Genomic DNA, 7,328 nt, shown 5'->3' on the forward strand with positions numbered 1-7,328 from the left:
CTGACCGCCGAGGGCCAGTATCAGAGTCCGGTTGGCTGCCTGAGTCCTGCTGCAACTGCGGTGTGACCAATGGTGGCGTTGAGCCCGAGTTCCCTGGCTCCGCTGCTGTTGAAGGAACTGCCGTGAGCGGCTCAGCGGAAGGTCAGGCATGGCAGTGGTCCGAGTCTCAGGTGAGTCAGGCAGAACCACTGCAGTGGCTACTGGCTCGGCTCGGCTCCATGTCCGCAGTTTGTGAGAGATATAGGTGGAGCCTCGCCTTCCGTTAGCATCTGCTCTGGAGCTGAGGCCGCAGTTGGGGATACAGCGGTATTGTCCAAATTCCCAACTCTGCGCCTTAGCTAGTCTATGTGTCGGCACGACAAGCATCTGTTCTCGAGTGCCACCTGGTATGAGTGGGGCCCAGTGTCTCCCACTATTGTGGCCGGCACCCAAGGAATGTCCCCCACAAAGTTCCAGGCAAAGACCCTATCCCCCAGAATAAAAGACCGTGGCGCATTAGCACAGCCCGGGGGCTTGGCCACCCCAAGCTGTGGACCTGAGTGAGAACTGCAGTCATGGTGGGGAGAGTGAAACTATATACACAACACCCCCAGTGGCCTAGGGTGAGAACTTCAATACATAACACATACTGTATTACATTTTACACTTCCATTCTCCCTTTTTCTGTCTTCCTTATGTCCATTGTTAATTTTTCACATTGCCCTTTTCAGTTGTATATATTTTATTTCTATTTACATACATCTGTTTATAAATTGTCTACATATCAACAAACCATTCTAAATATTCCATACTTGTTGTCTTGTTGTCTACTTATATATTGTTTGTAAATTCTATTTATTTATTTCAAGTTCATGTATTTTCTGTTCTTTTGTTGTTAATAATCCACTAAAAATATTTGAGTTTCTAAGTTTCCCATTGTGAGGGTTTTTTTCCAATTCTACCGGTATTTTTATTTCAACACATTTTCCCTATATACACCATATTTTTCCCCATTCTTTTTGAAATATTTCGTTGCCCTGTTGTCAAATAATCCCCATTAGTTTAGCAATTTCTGCATATTCCATTACTTTTTGTTGCCAATCTTCCACTGCTGGCATTTGCTGTTGTTTCCAAAACTGTGCTAACAATAATCACGATGCTGTTGTTGCATATAAAAACAATTTCTGATCATTTTTTACAAATATCTTCCTCAGCCATCCCCAACAAGAATGCCTCTAGTTTTTCCTGAAAAGTGTATCTAAAAATCTTCCTTAATTCATTATAAATACTTTCCCAATATATTTTCACCTTATTGCACTGCCACCACATGTGAATGAAATTGCCTTCTTTCATGCCACATTTCCAGCAATTTTTATTTCCTGTTTTATACATTCTTGTTAGTTTAGTTTAGCTGGAGATACCATCTGTACATTATTTTTAACAGATTTTCTTTCAGCAAAGTACATGCAGTGAATTTTAATCCTGTGTTCCATAATTTTGACCATTTTTCATATTCGATGTTATGCCCTATGTCCATTGCCCATTTGGTCATGGCACTCTTTATTTCTTTGTCCTTTGTATGCCATTCAAGTATAAATTCATAAATTTTTGACAGTATTTTTATATTCTTTTGTATTACTGCAGTTTCGAATATTGATATTGTATGGTCAAATCCCCTTTTTTGTCTTTAATAAAGATGTCATTCATTTGGTGATATTCCATCCACCCTGATAGTCTATCCTTTAATTCTTCATATGGTCTGATCTTAATTACTGGTATATTATTTTCTTCTGACAGCATGTCCCCTATACGTTAACCTTTGTCCTTTCATGTTTAGTTTTTTTTTTTTTTTTTTTTTTTACTGAATACGTTTTCTGGGGTGACAGCCAACATGGGGTCCATACTTCATACAGTGCTCTCTTTATGGTGTGATTTAAAAGTCTCGATGTACTCTTACTTTGTCATACCAAAGGTATGCATGCCACTCGTATCCATTTCCAAACTCCTCCAGGCCCAATATATCTGCATTGTCCAATCTAAACCATTCCTTCAGCCATGTTAGGCATGCCGCTTCATAATATATTTTGAGATCCGGCAATGAGAAACTGTCTTTTTTTATTTCAAACCATCCCAATTATCACTGGTCAAAGCCAATTCAGAGAATAGCAAAAAACAATTTCTAGGTTTGTGTGGCAGGGGGAAAAGCCAAGAATAAAATTTAAACTTTTGACGGATATAACACATAACAATAATCTAACCTAGAGGCTACCAGAGCATTGACAACAGTAGTTAGACTGTCCCGGCTCAGATAAAAGTGCAGCTGGGCCACCAGCCAAAGTTAATGGAAGGCGCTCCATGCCACTGAGACCAACAGAGCTTTGAGTGACAGCAAAGGATCCAGGAATACCCCCCAAGCTATGTACTTGCTTCTTCAGAGGGCGTGTGACCCCATCAAGAGCAGGCAACCTCCCAGCCATCAGGTCTAGGGAACCACCCACTAACAGTGCCTCAGTTCTTATGTGGATTGAGCTTCAGTTTGTTGGCTCTCATCCAGTCCATTATTGGAGCAAGATGTGAAGAAGAATCAGAACTGTGATTCATCAGCATTTTGCTGACAACGTATCCAAACCTCTGGATCTTCTTCCCCTTCTTCTTCTTCTTCTTCTTCTTCTTCTTCTTCTTCTTCGATCATTCATAGCCAAGTAAGATTGTCTTTCATAAACACAGTTTTAACAATGACTCTGTAAGTGACTGTGGAGGCCAATTCTAGATCCACACGTTCTTCCACAGTGAGGACATTGGTTTCTGGGCAGGAGTTGAACACGATGTGGATTTGACAAGCATGCCTTTCTCTTAGCATGTTTCTCCCTTCTGTCTTGAGTTTGAGCGTCTTCAAAGCCCATGACACCTTTGGTAAAGGCTGTTCTCCAATTGGAGCGCTCACAGGCAAGTGTTTTCCAATTGTTGGTGTTTATACTACATTTTTAAAAATTTGCCTTGAGAAAGTCTTTAAACCTCTTTTGTTGACCACCAGCATGACGCTTTCCATTTGTTAGTTCAGAATAGAATAGTTGCTTTGGAACACGATAATCAGGTATCTGCACAACATGACCAGTCCAACGAAGTTGATGTTGAAGAATCACTGCTTCAACAATGGTGATCTTTGCTTCTTCCAGTACATGGTATTAGTCTTCCCAAGTGAAGTGTACAATTTTTCAGAGACACCGTTGATGGAAACTTCCAAGGAGTTGGAGATGGTGTTTATAAGTGGTCCATGTTCCAAAAGCATACAGTAAGGTTGGTAGTGCAATAGCTTTTTAAACAAGCATTTTGTTTTCCCTGCAAATGTCCCGGTCCTCAAACACTCTGTACTTCAATTGGGAGAAAGCCACACTCACAGAGCTCAGGTGATGCTGGATTTGGGTATCAATGTCAGCCCTTGTGGAAAGACAACAGCCCAGGTAGGAAAAGTGATTGAGATTTTTCGATGTTACACCATTGAGTTGGATGTGTGGCACTGTAGAGGGGTTATTTTGTACTTGTTGGTGTAGCACTTTGGTTTTTTGGATGTTGAGTGATAGGCCAAGCTTTATGTAAGCTTCTGCGAAGATATTTAGGATAGTTTGGAGGTCATCCTCTGAGTGTGCACATACTACGTTGTCATCAGCATACTGAAGCTCTATGATGGAAGTTATGGTAACCTTACTCTTTGCTTTCAGCCTGCTCAGATTAAAGAGCTTTTCACCTGTTCAATATATGATTTCTACTCCAGAGGGGAGTTTCCCTTTGACAAAGTGTAGCATCATGCCAATGAAAATAATGAATAGAGTTGGGGCAATAACGCAACCCTGTTTAACACTTGATCCCTGTGTGAATGGTTCACTCTGAGAGCCATTGTTATCTGCAATGGTTGCTGTCATGTTATCATGGAGTAGCCGAATGATGTTCACAAATTTATCTGGGCAGCCAATTTTCAGAAGGACAGTCCACAGGGCATTACAATTTACATTGTTGAAGGCCTTAGTCAGGTCAATAAACGCCATATACAGGGGTTGGTTTTGCTCTCTGCATTTTTCTTGAAGTTGTAGAGCAGTGAAAATCATGTCCACTGTCTCCCTAAAAGGCCGAAAACCATTTGGGAAGGATCATCTAAGATATTGTTAAGAAACAGTTTGCTAAGATCCTTGTAAGAATTTTGCCTGCCGCACCTAACAGAGAGATGTCTCGATGGTTTCCGCAATCAGTTCTGTCACCTTTTTAAAAAAGAGATTAATAATTTTGGTATCCCTAAAGTCTGCTGGGATCTCTTCTCTCTCCCAGATGTTTTCAATGAGCTTGTGAAGTTGTTGTGTAATTTCAGTTCCACCCACTTTGATGACTTTGGCAAGTATCCCATCAGGTCTGCTGGCTTTCTGGTTTTCATGTGGTTAATAGGTTTGGAGATATTGCCATCTCATCTCTAACTTGGTTTTGCAGAATTTGTGAGAGGACCTCAGCAGCTACGGGGGAGTTGCGGTTAAGGAGATGTTGGCAATATTCTTTCCAGTGCAGTGCAATAGCTTCTTTATCTTTTAGAAGTGTGTTACCGTCTGCTGAGCATAGGGGCCATATGCCATGATTTATTGGCCCATAGATGGTCTTAAAGAAACTATGTGTATCATGAGAGTCAGCTAAGTGCTGGAATTCTTGAGCTTTTTTAATCCACCAGGTGGTTTTTTTTTAGTTCTCTGGTTCTTCTTTGAACCTCGGGCTTAGTGTTGCCATAGGTCTTTATCTTAGTGGCACAGTTTCTATCTCGTCATAGCTCTGATAATGAGCACATCATGGCGATCTTTAGCACGGACAATAACATAGTCTAGGAGGTGCCAGTGGTTTGACCGAGGAAGCCTCCATGAAGTTTTAAATTTATTTTTGTGTTGAAAGAGTGTGTTGGTAATAACAAGGTTGTGCACTGCACATATCGTCAAAAGTAAGATTCCGTTCTGGTTGCTGTTGCCTATTCTTTCTTTCCCAGTAGTCCCAGGCCACAGATCAAAATCTCGCCCAACTCTTGCATTAAAATCACCCAGGAGGATAATTTTATCTTCCTTAGGTGTCTCTGATAGGACAGTATCCAGCTGAGAGTAAAAAAATTCTTTAATGTCTTCATCGGCATCCAGTGTTGGTGCATAAGTGCTTATAATAGTAACTTGTTGGTTTTTGGTGAGTTTTATTCGAAGGGTTGAGAGTCACTCATTGATGCAGGTAGGGACTTCACGCAGCAGTGGGGTTTAAAAGCATAGGGGATTGAATTGAACCCTATGCAACCCCACAGTGAAGGCCCCCATGGGACTGAATCACTCTCCAAGCAACACCCTCTGAGAACATCCATCCAAGTAGGACTGGAGCAACCACAAAGCGGTGCCACCCACACCTAACTTAGACATCTGTTCTAGAAGGATACCATAGTCAATGGTATCAAAAGCCACTGAGAGGTCAAGGAAAATTAACAGGGACTCATTTTTCCTGTCTTTCTACTGACAGAAGTCATCACACAGGGCAACCTGTTGGATGTAATCCATTGGTACAGTCAAATGCAACATTCCTTATTTCCCTAGAGTGGGCATAGGCATGGGAACATCCAGTCAGTGTAACTTCCTGTTCCACTGATTGGATCACCCTCCCCCTACATGTGACCTGGAAGATGGGCGTGGCTCTGGCTGACTCCACAAAAGAGCCAAGTCACGTAGCCATTTTCTTACTTGCACTTTTGTCCTGAAGTTGTCTTGTTCTGTCTTTTGCTGCCATGCTGCTCTCCTGCAGCCATTTTGTTGTATTAATGTAATTTTGTTGTCTGCAGCTCTGCAGCTTTGAATGAGGGAATCTTTCCCAGCCCTACCTTGAGTTACCCTACAGTGTGTCCATTTGAAAACAGATATAGACTATTGCGGCAATGGTGGTGCAGGAAGTATCTACACCTGACCAGTGGCATTGTGGAAGGGTGTATAGCATGATCACAATCACCATTTCCTTCTTGATTCATTTGGGGCATGTGCACAAAGGAAAAGGAATGAAAAACATAATCATGAGGAGGGTTTTCACATATTAAGTAGCCACCCCGAGGCTTGTGGATAGCAGGATCTAGAATCAGTCTACAATGAAAGCAGTGTGTTGAGGACAAAACATGAAGAATTCTGGTTTGAGGGGCTTCCTGTTTCCGGCGTTGAGAAATGGCTGACTCCCACAAGATTGGGCCTCAGCTGTGCTAGTAATTCAGGGTTGATATGGGGGTAATTAGCCCTGGCAGACTCCCCAGGGTGGTGGAGGACTGTCTTGTAGACCCGCAGACCGTCCGAGATTGCTAACTTGCAACAAAATGCAAGTGGCAGGGAGCACGACACGGCTGGCACTCTCCGAAGTCACTCTCATAAGCCAGAAATATCTGTTTGATAAAACAATTAGATTTGGACAATAAACAGACATAGTTTGGACTGAAGAAGACTGAGGAAAAGAAGAAGAGGAGGAGTTTGGATTTGATATCCCGCTTTTCACTACCCGAAGGAGTCTCAAAGCGGCTAACATTCTCCTTTCCCTTCCTCCCCCACAACAAACACTCTGTGAGGTGAGTGGGGCTGAGAGACTTCAGAGAAGTGTGACTAGCCCAAGGTCACCCAGCAGCTGCATGTGGAGGAGCAGAGACGCGAACCCGGTTCACCACATTACGAGTCTACCGCTCTTAACCACTACACCACACTGGCAGAACTGCACAGTCCCTGGTGTTTAAACTCGGACTTCAAAGAGATTCTCACCAAGGTGTTTGGATTACGGAGTGATTGGTACGTTCTTTCTTCTTCTTCTTAATACTTACAATTGTTTTCCTATGCCAAGCCTCATTAAGAAACCTACTTTTTTGAAAAGTACAGGTGGACCTCTATTCATAATTAAGTATTCAATTGTGCAGCTTTAGTTAGACTCGAAAGACTTGATAAAGATAAAAGAAGAAACAAGATGGCGCTTGTTAATATGACGCAGCACGGAAAAATGAGAATTCCTCCCTTTTTCGAGGGAAGTGGAAAATACTTGCTAGCTGACTTTATAACGACTTGAGACAACAATTTGGGATAACATAAAGTGCATCTGCAGAATTTCTTCATTATGAGCGAGAGAGAAGGCTAAATGGAAGTCTAGCAACCCCCCTTCTAGGGCCCAGAGGGGGGATTGTGTGGCCTCCGGGAAAGCTGATTGATCACCAATTGACTTATATCTGTGGAATATATTGCATTATTGCAAACAGTATGCTCAACAATTTAACGATGGGAACAACTTAACAACTTGGAAGTTACTGCGTCATTAAATTTCAAATGACAGGC

Source organism: Lacerta agilis, chromosome 5, assembly GCF_009819535.1.
Source record: "Lacerta agilis isolate rLacAgi1 chromosome 5, rLacAgi1.pri, whole genome shotgun sequence".
In the NCBI taxonomy this organism is placed as follows: Eukaryota; Metazoa; Chordata; class Lepidosauria; order Squamata; family Lacertidae; genus Lacerta; species Lacerta agilis.